The following is a 16,066-nucleotide window of genomic DNA, read 5'->3' on the forward strand; positions in this document are numbered from 1 at the left end:
CAACTATAGTGTTGCTGTTATTGCTTATATTAGTAGTTGTAGTAGCGGCAGTTTCAACTGAAAACCCTAATCTCCTGAGATCGTTGATTCCAATATTGGAGTTGGGAATTGGGGTTAGGGTTTGGGGTACACTAGGAGGAGGGGCAAACGGATTATGAGTCAACCCGAAGAGATTTTGCAGGTAAGAGAGAGTGTGGGGGAAAGGAATCTGAAGATGGTTCTGTTGTTGTTGATGATGGTGAAGCCCTTTTCTGGGTTGAGAATTCGAAGAAGCAGAAGAGAGAGAAAAAAGCAAAACACAGAAGAAAAGCGAGAGAAAGAGAAAGAGGAAGAAGTTGGCAGAGTTGACGGATTATGGCGGCGGCGACGAGCTCAGTAAATGGAAGGAGAGAGAGCGAGGATGGGTTAGTGGTGGTGGTGGCAGTGGTGGGGAAAATATGAGAACATTGAGAGAGAGAGAGAGAGAGAGAGAGAGAGAGAGAGAGAGAGAGAGGAGAGGGGGAGGGGAGGAGATGACAGTGGTAGTGGTGGAGAGACGGGTAGTTTAGGAATTTTATTTAATTTTTTAGAATTTGGATAATTTTGCTTGTAAAAATCATTTTTTATGGGTACAAATGATAATTTCTGTTTTCTATGGGTAGATATGTCAGTGTTTTCAACTTTTATGGGTAGAAATGGTAGTTTACTCTACTTTTGAGAGTACATTATGATTTGGATGGCCTAATCTAGCATGTCAAAGTAAAGACTCATCCTTATTTCTTACTGCAGAGACATAAGCAGTTGGTATTTGTGTGTTATGAAGATTAGCAAACTTATAGAGGCCTCTTTCTACTGTGCCTTGAAGCACAACATTCTTTGTGTCTTTGGTATTTATGCAGCACCTATCATCATGGAATTCAAAGAAAATCTTGTTGTCAGCATAATTGATGGACACTCATCAAATTCTTAGTAATTTCAGGAACACACAGTAATTTCCTCATATGCAACAACCTAGAGCTCAGATTTGTTTTAAAACATGAACTTCCAACAAATGAGATTTGCAAACTTGTTCCATTGCCGATTACAACTTGCTCTTTGCCACAGTATTCTTCTTTCTCCATCAGATTTTGTTCTTCATGAGTCATGTGATGTGTAGCACCCGAATCTGGATACCAATTTGGATCCTGGACTGTTGCTGGTGTTGATAGCGTGTTGCAGAAGTTAGCTTCAGGCTGAGCTAGCTGATCTGAGTTGCTGTGATTGTATCCTTCTCTTCCATAACTTTCTTCTTCAAACTGGTCCTCACTATATCTATACCAACAGGTTCTTGCAATGTGTCCATACTTGTTGCACAACTGACATTGTGGCCTGTCATTTTCATATCCCCATTACTATACATTCTGCCTCCTCTGCTAAGCTGACCTCTTCCACTTGTGAACTGTGCATCATTTGCTAAATCTTGTGCTGGCCTTCCTTCACCAGAAAAACTTCTGCCTCCTCTTCCTCTGAATCCACCTCTGAAGCCTCCTCTTCTTGCTTGTGGATTCTGGTTATAGTTCCTGAATTGTGCCATATTTTCTTGCATAAACGCTTCAGGCTTCCTGAATTTTGCAAGCATGCTTTCATGAGCTAGTAGCAACGCTTCCAACTCAGTGATGGTTATACTTTCTGACCTGGTAAGTACTGAATTGTAAACTGAGAAATACTCTTCTGTTAAGCCATTTAAGATAGCGCTCACATGATCACTTTCTTTCATCATCTCTCTTACAGAGGCCAGGGCATCAATTATGCCTTTAATCATTAGTATATACTCAGTTACAGATCCTCCAATTTAGAGAGTGTTGAGTTTGTTCTTCAACTGCATCACCTTAGCTTTGATTTGTGAGGAGAAGTGATCTTCCAACCTTTTCCATATCTGCTGTGTATACGTGCAACCTACCATCCTGGTGGTGAAAGGCTTGCTCATAGAGGCTAGCAACCATGACTTTAGAAGTGCATCTTGTCGTTTCCACTTTTGATATTCTGGATTTGCAGTTGTACTCGTTCCATCTTCTGAAGACACAAACTGTAGAGGAACTCCTTGTCCTGTAATGTGGTTCAGCATATCGTTTCTTTCTATTGTCGAGATTGCTTGATCCTTCCATTGCAAGAAGTTATCCTCATCCAGTTTCATTGAAATTGGAGTTGTTGTGAATCCTTGAGCCATGACTGTTCTTGGATCGTGGTGTGTGAAGCTATGAAGCTGAATGCTCTGATACCATGAAAGGTACCAAGCCTCAGAGAGAATTCAGAGAGAGGAAAGAAAGACGAATGGGGCTGAAAGTATGTGTGTATTGAACTGAAGCAAAAAACTGACTTTTGTACACATGAATATTAGCATTTATAGACACAGCCTTCTAGCAACTAACTTGATCTATGACAGCTAGCAGCTGATTGTAACTAACTGAATAACTGAATAACTGAATACTGGCCTAGAAGCTTCTGCTGAGTCCGCAAGACCCACTAACTCTAACAGAAAAACTGAATCACATCTTACTAGACTAATAAACTAACTGAACGGGACAGAAGCAGAGTAAACAGCAGAGCACGCAGCAGAGCAAGCTATTTGTTCAACCTCTAACACATATTATTATTCTACCTTATCCATATAGTAATTTATTCCGATAGCCTATTGAAAATACTGTGAAAAATAAAAAATTTAAAACTACATATTATCTTTTATCTAATAAAAAAATTAAATAAAAAATAAAAGATGTGCAATTCACACCTTCTTTACAAATATCTTCAGAACTCTATTCTATACCAAAAATAATTTCTAATAATTGTTGAAGAAATGTTAACAAATAAGAGAGCAAGAAGCTCATGACCCAAGGACCCAAGGACCCAAGTAGGTTGAGATTATTTTTTATTTATTTATTTTTTAATTGGTATTAGATAGGTTGAAATTATGCAGGTGCAAAATAACATAGCTGTGCTTTTTGTCTATGCCATATGGACCTTTTAATTTCTCAGATCGGTCAAAAAGTTTTTCCCAACCGAGGTTTTTTTTTTTTCCTGTTTTTGTATTGAGGTACATAAATGCTTTGTACTATTAAAAACTAAAATTTTCTGAAATATTTCTTTGGGCCATTACCACTAAGAAGAGATATAATAATATCAAAGGCCCGGAAAATGACTATATTACAATCCATTTACGTTGACCCAAATAGAAACCCTTGAAAGAAATATATTAGTAGTAAATTTAATTAGAGTAAATTACATTAATGCAACTTAGATTGGTCTAGTGGTAAGCTCACTCGTCCGCTTAAGTAAGTGTCGGGAGTTCGAATTTCGCCTTGTGCATACTCCAACTCGGGTTGGAGAATACCGTTTGGGTAAACAAAAAAAAATTACATTAATATTTATTTCTTGAGGTTTAAATACCAAAAAACAAAATATTTCTTGAGGTTTGATGATATTAAAATAAAAAACTTTAATGTATAATGGAGGTTAGCATCACATTTATAAAATTTAATTTATACATATTGTCATGTAACTTAACTTTTAGAAAAAGGTTATTTTATATATATATATATATATATATATATATATATAAAATATATATACCAAATGTCAACTATTTATAATTTTGCTATGTATTTATTCTGCTATCTATGTTTTTAGTGCTTGTAATTGGTTTCTGCTATGGACAATGGAGCACCCAACTTACATCTTCTCAACTCACAAAATGATTTTATCCAATTATTTAAATTGGTATTTTGATGAAATAGTTTATTTTTATTTCAAAAAATATAAGCATCGATTTCTTTTTCTCTTGTTTGTTTCATCATACATTGAAAAAAAAGGGAAAAAAAATTTAAAATCTTTTTTTGTTTAGTATATTATAATGTAGTAACTATAGTAGGAATGGTAAAGTAATTAAGCATTTTTATTATCATGGTATGAAGTGAGGAAATAAGCACCATCACATGATGGAATATATATTTGCAGTAAGAGACCCCAACACAAACACATTCATTCATGTATATATATGTCAGAAGCATGAATCTCTCCAAAGAAATAAGAAATTGCTTATTCACGTGTTGTCCCAATCTTTCCATTTTAATAAGAATCTCAAAATAATATATACTTGACCCTACAGCATACAAATGTTGTGCAGAAGTTTATTTATTTATTTATTTAATTTTATTATTATTATTATTATTATTATTATTATTATTAATATTAATGTAAAATCGTTTTACACATGCATCCAATCGCATAACGAAATATTAGCAAAAATAACTACTTTTTACATAGATCATACGAATGGTCATCCAAAAAACGGTTGTAATTGTACGACTGTGTAAAATATTTTATATTGTCAGTACATCAAAATTAAACTACTATTATTATTATTATTCAACATGATTTTCCTTCTCGGCTGTCTTGGACCAATCTTTGCATGTATCTCGATTATGTAAAATAGTAGGAATTAAAAAGAAAAGAAAAAAGAGAAGAGAGAACCCATTTATTGATTTTGTTAATCAAGGGTCAACTTTGATTAATTATACATCAATCATTTTACATTAATCTTCTTGTATTTAGGTGTTAGAATTTTAAAGAAGAGCTAATTAGATGTAGTGAGCTTGCATCTGTATTTTTTTTATCATTAGCAAGTACATGTGTTTAAACCGTACACTTCCATAATAGACGCTGAAAATTTTTTGGTCACTGAACAATTCACTCCTATTATCCTTTGGGGTCCTAATCTAATACAATTACACATATAACACATTACAAATCCTTTCAATTAGTTCTTTATTCTTTTCATTTAATTGATGTTGGACCAAACTAATAAATTTAAAATTGTTATTTCTTTAAAAAAATAAATAAGTAATTAAAAGAAGCCAAGGTCATTGAACAAGTAGCAATGGCTGAATTAAAAAGGGTAGACAAATAGCATTTGGATTCTTAGGTAACCGATAGCCAAATGGATAAACAGAGAATATACTGCTTAACTTTTTATTTACTAATTAAAAAGGATTCGATCAACATTATTGACAATCAATACAGGGGACATGGTTATTTAAGAAGCGAGTGAATCATTGGGAATATGTGAAATTTTAATATTTCAATAAGATTTTGTTTTGTAATAATTATCTATACATATATAAAATATTTTATTTTTTTTATTATATATTACTATTTATTTCATTTAATTCTTGTTTTTATTTAGAAATGAGAAAAAATAAGGTGCACACTGTGAAATTAATTTACAACTCAATTATTTAATTATCTATGTGATCACCAAACAACCGAATGTATACTTATTCTCCAATTTGCAAAATTTAATAAAGACATTGGTAAGCATATTAGTTTAACTTTTTATTTAACATATTTGTTTATGTTATATTTGTAATCATATTATATCTATTTTTACGAATATATCTTTTTAAAAAAATATTCTTAGTATTAGCATATGGTGTATTAAATATGTTAGAAAAGAACGAGGGAGCAATAGGAAAAAGGTTTGTAAGTATTCAAGTTGTGTCGAATGATACAATATAAAAGAATATTTAATTTATAGGTGCTAAGAGAATCGAAATAATAAAAACGTAATATCCTATAATAAATATTTAGATATGTTAAATAATGCTAATTGATCATAATTATACTCTAACATCCCCCTCAAACTCCAATGACAACTTGAGTTTGAAACTTATTTGAAATAACTAAATAAAAAAAAAAACATAAACTGATAGAACTGGTGCAGACGGAACTGTCTGAAGAAAGTACGGACGGAACTGTCAGAAGGAAGCGCAGACAGAACTGCCGGAAGGGAACGCAGATGAACTACTGGAAAAGAACGCATACGAAACTGACGGGAGAGAACGTAGACGGAACTGCCGCAAGAGTGACCAATTGCCGAAAAATTGCTGAAAAGATACACTACAAGAAAAACACCCATTCAGGTACACTTGAAAAGTGTAGCCAAAAGTGAAAAAAAATGATGCCTTAGGCTACGGCTACGCTTTTTGGGCTACGGCTACGCTTTTTGGGGTGATTCCTATTCGGCCGTTGCCTATTCTCAAAGGCTACGCTTTTCTGCACCAAGGGCTACGCTTTTGGCGTTTGGGAATAGGCTACGCTTTTCAAGTGATGCTGTCAAGGACCAAAGGCTACGCTTTTCAGCTTTCATTCTTCCAGAATAGGCTACGCTTTTCAACGCTACTGCATCACTTGTAAAGCATAGCCACATTGTATACCATAGCTACTTTTTATAAGCGTAGCCTTAGGTTCCTCTTTTTTTTTTTTTTTTGTTATACTATAGCTACTGTATATAAGTGTAGCCTTAGGTCCCTCATTATTTTTTTTATTTTCTATATATATATATATATATATATATATATATATATATATATATTAAAACCTAATATTTAATAATATAACTATATAATCCTATATTTTTAATTAAATTAGTGAAATATTATAAAATAAAAATATTTCTCCATCCAAAAAACCTACTTTTTTTTTTTACCGGGAAAAATATTTTTTCATAATTGAAAAACTTTTATAAAGTAATCAGAAAAATAGGAAATAGTTGCCACAGAAAATAATGCATATCTTGTATACAACATCACTGTTATCTACAATCTGTATGTACCATCTTTAGCCTACAGCTTCTAAAGTTTACAGGTTGTTGTAAGATAGAAAACCTGAAAACATTTAAACAAAAAGAAAATTTACATTCCAATGTAAAAAAAATGAAAAAAAAAAGAAGTCATTTTGGTATAAATCAAATTCCTCCATTACAAATGACCATTTCCCTTGTGCACAACAGTGGTTCTTTCATAACCAAATGTCATCAACAAAAATGGGGGCCTTGCTTGCTTCTCTGCATTCCATGGCATATATGAAAATATCTGTGTGTTATGGTTACTGAGGAAAACATTCAGCTTCACAATAAGTTGCACCATCAAATATCTAGCTGATCAAGATCAATCGTGTTTGCAAAATTTCTTATCAGATCCTTTCGAACATCCACCTATTAAAAGCAGAAATTGTTTAAAAAGAAAAAGCAAGAAAGATTACGATAATAAAAATTTATTGGTGATTCAATTATAGAAACTGATTCTCTTAAACTTTTACATGACTTTGTTCCCTGTGATTTGTCATCTCTCTACTGATTTCAAAGGTGGAATCCAAACAATACATGAGATATCCATATGAAATAGTAAATAAAATCTAAGAATAGTCAATCAGGTAGCATATGAATTACCAATTTACTTTTAAGTGCGAAAATTGTAATTTCATATCTAAAGGTGCGAAAATTGAATTACCAACTTACCTCCTGCTGTAAAACCTCATCAAGCTCTTGTTTATCATCAGGAGTAGTGATGTCTTCGGCGTACAGCTGAGATAAACAAATCCGGATCCTAAAAAAACATTAAAATTCAATTTTAACCATTCTAAGTAATTAAAAATATTGTTCCCTTAACGTCCAGATGCAACATTCAAAATGGTTACATTGGTTTAACAGAGAACTTGGCTATGACTTCAGAACAAGCACCACAAAGATTTGAAACTATTTATGCTGCCCTAACTTAGAATTTTAGGAACATGAAGCTCACCACAAAGATCTCGAATGCCTTTGAACTTTGTACGTAGATCCCTGTCCGTCCCTTCAGACACAATGAATATGAGAGATTCATACCAGCAGCATATCCCTATTACGGAGCAGCATTTTCAATGGAAAGTATCTTCCTCTCATTCTCATACATTGCTATAAATTTTCCAATTTTGACTAGTTGGCACCTAATGTAATGGTAACTATTTGATTGAGACGCAGATGGCAGAAGACCAAAAAGACCAAAAAGAAATAGAAAGCAAACAAAACTTAACTAAAGATGAAGCATTTGTGCAGAAGATGAAGCTAAAGACCTTGTAGTTCTTCTAAGAATTTGTGCAGCTTCCTCTGAATTCATATTTCCTCTGATAAAATCAACATGGAATCATCAATTGGGAATCAAAAGTGATCAGAAGCACTAATAAAAATTAAATAAGTAAGAGTGATCAGAAGCACTAATAATATGCCTTATAATAAAAAATAATATGCATAATAAACTAAATTCACTAATGAAACCAGCAAGAGTGATCAAAAGCACTAATGAAGCAGAGCAGTTTTTTAAGAATTAGCAAGGAAAGAAAACTAGAGATGATAATAACATAAAGCTAAGGCCTGTAACATCTTTGCTCAGCATAACTAACTAGCAGTGAGATATGAAAACAAATGAAGCATAGACACTAGATAGAAGTTTCAGAAGAACAAAATTTTCCATTCCCAAACAAACAAAATCTTCTCCCACAAATACTTGAAAAACCCTCTCCTTCCATTCTCCATCCAGGAAAACGTAAATAAATGACCATTTTCTTCCTGTTCCACAACTTAAAAGACAGTACTACCAACAATAAAAGAATCAACAACAATAAGATCATCCCTGCTCTAAACACACATATAAAAAAATTCTGGTCCAATCAAACTAGACATATTTGAACTGTATCAACTCTTCTAGTAATCAAGTCATACCTTAGTAGTGAAAATGCTCCTCAAAGATAGTTTTATATTTTATAACATTCACAATGCTGCAAACCCAGCACCTTATTTCATAGAGAAAAGTCTAAACCAAAAGTATTCCAACTACATCAAGTCTTCTAGACTTCTACTAATCTGCTAAAAGTTCTAAAACTCAGTTCACTAGGAACAAAGATTCTCAAAGCTTTTTTTCTGTAGCAATATTAATTACCTATATGAGATTCATCATGTTAGCAGAAAGGACACTAATAACATCAAAATCGTGTGACTGCAAACACTTAAAGAGCCTCTGCAGAAAGAAAAATGAGTCAGTTTAAAAATAAAAAAATATTCATGATCATGCATGCACATTGCACAATAACTAAAGATCACCTAATTAGTAATGACAATAAGAATAAAAATAGTCATCTACACCCACATTTAGATCCTTCTGCAACTCACACCTGATTAGTAAGGCTACAAAGATATCACAGGAAGAAGTTCCAGGCTTCTTTAGTTTTCAGATGAATTCCTAGTTTATATAATTAAGGAGAATTTAAATTGGTTATCAAATTTCCATGTAAAACACCCAAAGCAAAGAAAACATAACCAAAAAAAGCATCAGAGAGGAATATAGCTTGAAGCAAGAAATTGAAAGCAACCACTATGTTCAAGGAATGCGTATGAACCAAGACGTAAATCAAAATATTTCAGTGTGAAACCTGTTCTTTTCACTAATTTTTCCTTAAGATGTTAAACTAATTGAAAACCTAAAATTCGAACCTAAAACCCCCAAAAATTCACAGAACCAATTGAAAATTGATACATACTTTCTCTATCTTAATTAGACGTTGCAGTTCATCATTACTATCAAAACCATACCCACCTTTGAACTGAAAAGTGAGAGCGAGTTAGAGAATGAGCGAGAAAGGGAGGATACAGAACAGAGAATGTTTACCTGGTGACAGAGGATACGACGATGGTGATGAGCGGCAAGACAACGACTTGGCGACAGAGCACGACGGCGGCGAGACATCCCTTCGACCTCCTCGGCGGCAGCACAGCAGTCCGACGATGGCAGAACGGCGATGGCAACAAGCCCTAGCAGTGGCGGTGGAGCTTCAGTGGCGACGAAGCACCCCCTTCTTCTCTCCTCCATCGCGTTTTCTCTTTTCCTCGAGCGCTCTCTCTCTCTCTCTGGCGCTCGACAGCGACGGCGGCGGAGCCCTAGCTGGCGTCGTCCTTTCCTACCTTCCCTCTCTTCTCTTCTTCTTCCCGTTCTCCCCCTTTCGGATTTCTTCCCTCTTTCTGTGTGTGTGTGGAGTGAGGATGATGGTATATGTCGCGTGAGTGAGAGTGACTGGGTGAGGTTAAATTTTTTCTAAGTGGGGGTGACTAGGTGACTGGGTGACTGGGTGTGTTGTGCGCGAAAGGGTTGGCTAAGGTGAAGGTTATGCGTGAAGGTGATGAGAATGGAGAAAGGATGAGCTTCTGGAGGAAATAGGGTTTGTTGTGCGCGAAGTGGGCTGTGCGTGTGTTCTTCTGGAGGGAACTGAAAGGGAAATAAAAAATTTGCTAAGTGTTAGAATTTGCCCTACATACATTAGGCATCACTTTTAAAACGCACCCAAAACATAATAAATATGTTACTCTTTAAAAGCGTTCTCTTTGATACGAAAAGTGAACCCATAGATATCAACCTACGGCTACGCTTTATAAGTGATTTCTATAATACCTATGGCTACACTTTTTAAATGATGCCATAATTGTGTATCTTTTTCTCTTATAAAAAGGCAACACGGAGAAAAGCGTAGCCTATTCATAGAATAGGCTACGCTTTTCAAATGTAGCTTAAAAAAAGTGTGGCTGAATGGGTATTTTTCTTGTAGTGATAGTGAACTGCCAGAAAATTATTGAAAAGTGACAAAGTGATAAGAGATGACAAACTATCGGAAGGTGACGAAAAACATATGATTTCTCTATGAGAATAAGTAAGTAGTAGATGAACTAATTGGTGAGATCAGAAAAGTATCATAGCATTGGCCAAAAAGAAAGAAAAAAAATGGCACGGAAGAAAAATTTGAAAAGTACGGTAATTTTATTAGAAGAAAATCATTTTATCCTCCTCATGGAAGATGCCATGGTTTTGATACCATGTTAGAAAAGAAAGAGGGAGCAATAGGAGAAAGGTTTGTGAGTATTTAAGTTGTGTCGAATGATACAATATAGAAGGGTATTTACAGGTGTTAAGAGAATCGAAATAATAAAGACGTAATATCCTATAATAAATATTTAGATATGTTAAATAATGCTAATTGATTCTAATTATACTCTAACAAAATAAATATTAGTAGTTTTAAATTATTTATTATTTATTAGAAAATTTTGTACATTAGAATTCTCTAATAATTTGTTGTTCATTTTAAGCTGATTTTGATATATTTTTACTTCACGGTAAAACAACATATAAAAATTTGTTGATAAAAAATATTATTAGGTTATTTATGGTCACATTAAGTATATATGTCTGATTTATTGAAAAAAGTAAATTACTAAAATTGATTAATAACTACTTTAGAATTGATCCACTTAACACTAGATTAAAAAAAACAAACAATGTATAATATATTACTTTTTTATTAATCAAATTATAGGGCTGCACATGGATCGGATAATATCCGCATATCCGCGGTAATTATCCGCATCCGATCCGAATTTTGCGGATATTATCGGATCGGATCCAATCCGCACTATGGTAGGATCGGATTGCGGATTTGGCAGTAATATCCGCGGATCCGATCCGCAAATCCGCATATCCGCACATCTCATATAAATAGCATAGTTTAAGAAAGTAAACCCTAATGTAATATGAATTTTAGTGTGTTATTTTATGAATTTTATGATATCTTGTTTTTAATTCTTTATGTTGTACTTCAACTTAGAATAATTAAACTTAAATTTTGTGTTATTATTTTGTTTTTGTTATTCAAAAAATTTTTTATTGATAATATTTTAGGAATAAATAGGCTTAAACAGGTAAAAAATGAATTTTTTAAATTTTTTTTTGTAAAAACAGATAAACAGAGTCTCAAAATAGTTTTTTTTTTTTTTAATTATGCGGATATACCCGATATCCGATCCGATCCGCAAGTATGCGGATCGGATCCATTCTAAAAAAATGTGGATATCGTATCTGATCCGATGAGTACAATGCGGATCGGATAAAATTTTATGCTATATCCGATCCGATCCGATCCGTGTGCAGCCCTATCAAATTATTATAATTCAAATTAATTTTAACAAAACAACTTAAAATTATAATTCCAACTAATGAATTGTTTGTTAAAAAATTAATTTTTAATTTTTATTCTCATATTATTATTTTCTTTAAGTAGTTCATGATAAATATGTTTTGAAAATGCATAATGATTTTAACTTTTAGTTAATATTAGTTAATTTTTTTAGAATAAGATATATATTTATTTTTAAAATTTATTAAAATTTTAAAAAATACACCTAAATTTTATTTTATTTTAATATTATCTAAAAAAATTTTAATTTACATTAATTGTACTTCTAAAATTAAATTTCAAACAATTTAGATCAATTTAACTATAATACTGGACAATTAGAAGCCAATGACAAAATTGTGTTTGGTTTAATTTGTTTGTGTTGAATGTTGTCTTTGTGAAGTTATTGTTTATTACTTGGTCCTAAATTTTTTTAAAAATTAATTGTGAGAGATACATTTGATGAAAATAAAGAATTTTTGAGATAATATGAATATTTCTAAAATTTTAACAAATTTTAAGAATAAAAAAATATATTTTTTAATTTTTAAAAATTTTTAAAAATATATTTAAAATTTATAATTTATAATTTATAATTTAACATATAAAATTTAAGACAACTAAAATAATTTTAAAATAATTAAACTAATATTTATAAAAAAATTAACTCTCTATTATTACACACAATTTTTTTCGATTCATTATCCCAGTTGCGTGTTTCAGCTTCCATTATATTCCTTCTTATAGGATATAGATTAGCGAACTTTAGAGGGTTATAAGTTTGTCATATCTTTGATAATGTAAGGAGAACTTCTTTCTAATTAACGTTATTTTTTCGGAAACAATTCTATTTCTCTTTTTTCTTATTCATTTCATAGGAAAAGTTAACTAACTCGTTACTTTATTTTAACAATCATGTTATGCTGTTATATGAATCTCGACGTAACGGTACATTATGATGAAAGCCACGGGACCAAATCCTCAAACCAATATCTCCATGCATGCAAGAATAAATTCCAGCATTTTCTTCTTGTTTATTTACTCGTATATTACATTTTTTTATATTATATAAATTCCATACATAATAACGTGAATAATTGTGATGTGTGTATCAGCATGAGAAAAGTGCTACCTATAATGTTATTATGCAAACTAATTTCTTTTACTTAATTTTAATAAAATAATTATTAATAGGAATAATATATAGCGTATGCATGTTATTATGGTATCTATGATTATGTTGACTACGGTAACTATTCAATTGTAACACTACGAAAAATAAAAGTAGTGTTTTTTTTCATTTTATTAACAACACTTTAATTTTAAAAAAATATATATTATCAAAATAAAAAAAAAATCATTTTAATTTTTTAGTAATATTTTTAAGAGTTGATGAAATTATTTCGCCACCATGACCACACAAATTATAGACTCTGCCTACATATATAATACATGTGGAATACTTACCATAGAGAAATTTGTAGGTGCTCCTGTATTTTTATTTTGATAAATTAATTATGTTTTCATCCGTATTATAGATCTATTTGTTGGGTTACTATGGGAAACTCTCGACTATCGAGGAGGAATCAAGCGAGATAGAGAATATAAGATGAGAAGACATCACGTTCAACTCAAAATCTTAAGGTGTCAAGTTAATGGGTCTCTCATCCTCACACTTGTAACATTAACAATCTCCCCTTCAAGTGTGAGCCTCCACATCAAACATCAACTCTCCTCTAGTTCCTCCACCACATATGAGTATTCGTCCATCACACCGCCACAAAACATCGTGGAATACGTCGCCCAGACCACCTTTGTCGGGAAGACTTTCAATACTTCACCTTAAATAATACCCCTTAAAACCACCAGACCGATTAACCATTGGCTCTGATACATCGTTGGACCACCGTGGGGAGCTCTCGACCATCGGAGAGGAATCAAGCGAGAGAACATAAGATGAGAAAACACCACATCCAATTCAAAACCTTAATATGTTCTCTCACTTGATTCCTCTCCAAAATCTCTCCGGTAATCAAGAGCTCTCCACAGTTGGCCCAATACTATTATTATGTTAAATTTAAATATCAAAATATTCATTTGTTCTTAGAACACAAGAAGTTGTTCGTACCGTATGGGTTTGAAGACCAATAATAATAATAATAATAATAATAATAATAATAATTCCATCCCATGCATGTATATATTAATAATTGAAGGGGGCAAAGAGTACTATATCCGGACCCCCATAACCAATATGTATAGTGAATAAAGAGAGGACCCCCTTCTTCCACCCATGAACTTGTCAAATGTGAACAAACACCGCTTTAACTCCTCTTAAAACAAATAACAATATACCTTTTATTTCTTCACCATAACAAACTCTAGAACCTGAACCTGAACCTCATGCAGGCTAGTGCCTTCAATTCAAACTTGAATCTTGAAACTATATACAATTATGTGCCATTAATTATTATTAACCCAACATGAAATTAAATTTATAAACTTAGATTAATAGTATGGTTTGATTCTAAAGTTTACACCCGTGCATATTATATTGTAGTATAGTATACATTATCCTAACAAATTGAATTTTTTAAAAGAATATTTTCTTAAACTTGATTATGCTAATATTTTAGAGAGCAATTTATTTATTTTTTTAAGTTACTTATTTAGGAATTTAAAAAGAACAAATGTTAATGCTTTCCAACTGGAGAGAGGAAAGAGTGTAACGTTTTTTAAGAAATAATGGATTATTTGAGGTAACAAATAAATTAGCATATTTTGAATTTTTATTTTTTTATAATTTTATAAAATTAATCTTATTAATAAATTATTTGTTTAAATCTCAATTATTATTATAAAATATAACAAATAAGAATAAAATGTATTTAATTAAGAAAAGTGAAATACTTTTTTACTTAATTTAAACATGTTTAAAGATTAACTTTTAAAAGACTTAAAAAGATGAATTAGTTAGGAAAATAAATTATTTTTTCCAATGAGAAATACGGAGGAAACTAGGTGGAACTTTCTTTCTAATGGGGTGAAAAAGTATAGCATGTGCTGAATTTGTCTTGTCTTTTGGTACACGAATAGCATTTTAGGAATTGACATTGGAGTTTGGGATAATCTATTGCATGGGAAAAAGCAAACCTACCACTTAAACAGTCAACGAACAAATTAAAACAAAACTCGCCAAAGTAACAGAAATTATTTTTAATATAGAGATAAAAATGATGTTTAAATTGAATATTAATATTTAAAGTGTATTATAATATTGTAGATAATAAAAAAAGTGTTTAACATATATTTTATATATTGGTTAGAATGTTGACACGTGTTTAATATGTACTATGTGTAATACTAAAATAATAATACGTGTTCAACATATATAATGTATTATTAGAATAATGATACATGTTTAATATACATCTTGCATGTTAATTTTTATCTGTTCTGTCATTACACTAAATAATATTATTTTTAACAAAATTATCAATATTTTTCATATTAAAAAAATTAACCCCAAAAAAGTAAAGTGATGTTTAGTCTTGGTTGAATGTTAGGAGCTCCTAACTAATAAAAAAAATATATATGTAGAATAAAATTAACTATTAAAATTAATTATTATATATTTATATATAAATATATATAATTTAATTTATTTTTAATATATATTTTATATTTTAATATAAATTTTATATTAATAATTAATATTAATAATTAATATTAATAATTAATAATAAATTTTATTCTGTTAATTTTTATAATTTTATTAAATTTTTAATTTAAATTTTTATATTTTTTTAATTAAATTTTTATATCAGTCATATTAGATGTTGTAACTAAGTCTTTATTATAATAAAAATGTTAAAATTAATAAAATATTTTATTAAATTATATAAAATATTCAACCAAATATTAAATATATTTACTTTATTTATTTTTTGATCTTAATATTTTTATGATAGTTGGAACTTAATAATATATGTCTAACGTAGTTGATAATATAATTATTTAGATAGTGCAGATCTAAAGCATCTATTGCTCCTTTTTCTTTTAAATGCTAAAAGTTGGTCAACTATTGTTCTACTCGATAAACCTAATCGTATCCATATCAGCTCCCCGTTCAACCTATCTTTTTGAAACATTGATGGAGTTCAAGATATTATAGTATTATTACTTTGACTTAACAGTATCAAACATACACTAGAAGAGAACGTAAATTCTAAAAGTTTTATTT

The 16,066-nt window shown here is 31.0% G+C and overlaps 1 long non-coding RNA gene across 1 annotated transcript; it reads right to left on the reverse strand.

The window, feature by feature from the left end:
• Positions 1–6,559: 6,559 nt before the first annotated feature.
• Positions 6,560–8,817, reverse strand: LOC140175986 (uncharacterized). The gene is made up of 3 exons (XR_011867119.1): positions 7,593–8,817; positions 7,310–7,397; positions 6,560–7,006 (listed from the first exon to the last, which is right to left on the reverse strand). It is a non-coding gene; the product is annotated as an uncharacterized lncRNA (long non-coding RNA).
• Between the last annotated feature and the right edge of the window lie 7,249 nt (positions 8,818–16,066).

Source organism: Arachis hypogaea, chromosome 11 (assembly GCF_003086295.3).
Source record: "Arachis hypogaea cultivar Tifrunner chromosome 11, arahy.Tifrunner.gnm2.J5K5, whole genome shotgun sequence".
NCBI lineage: Eukaryota > Viridiplantae > Streptophyta > Magnoliopsida > Fabales > Fabaceae > Arachis > Arachis hypogaea.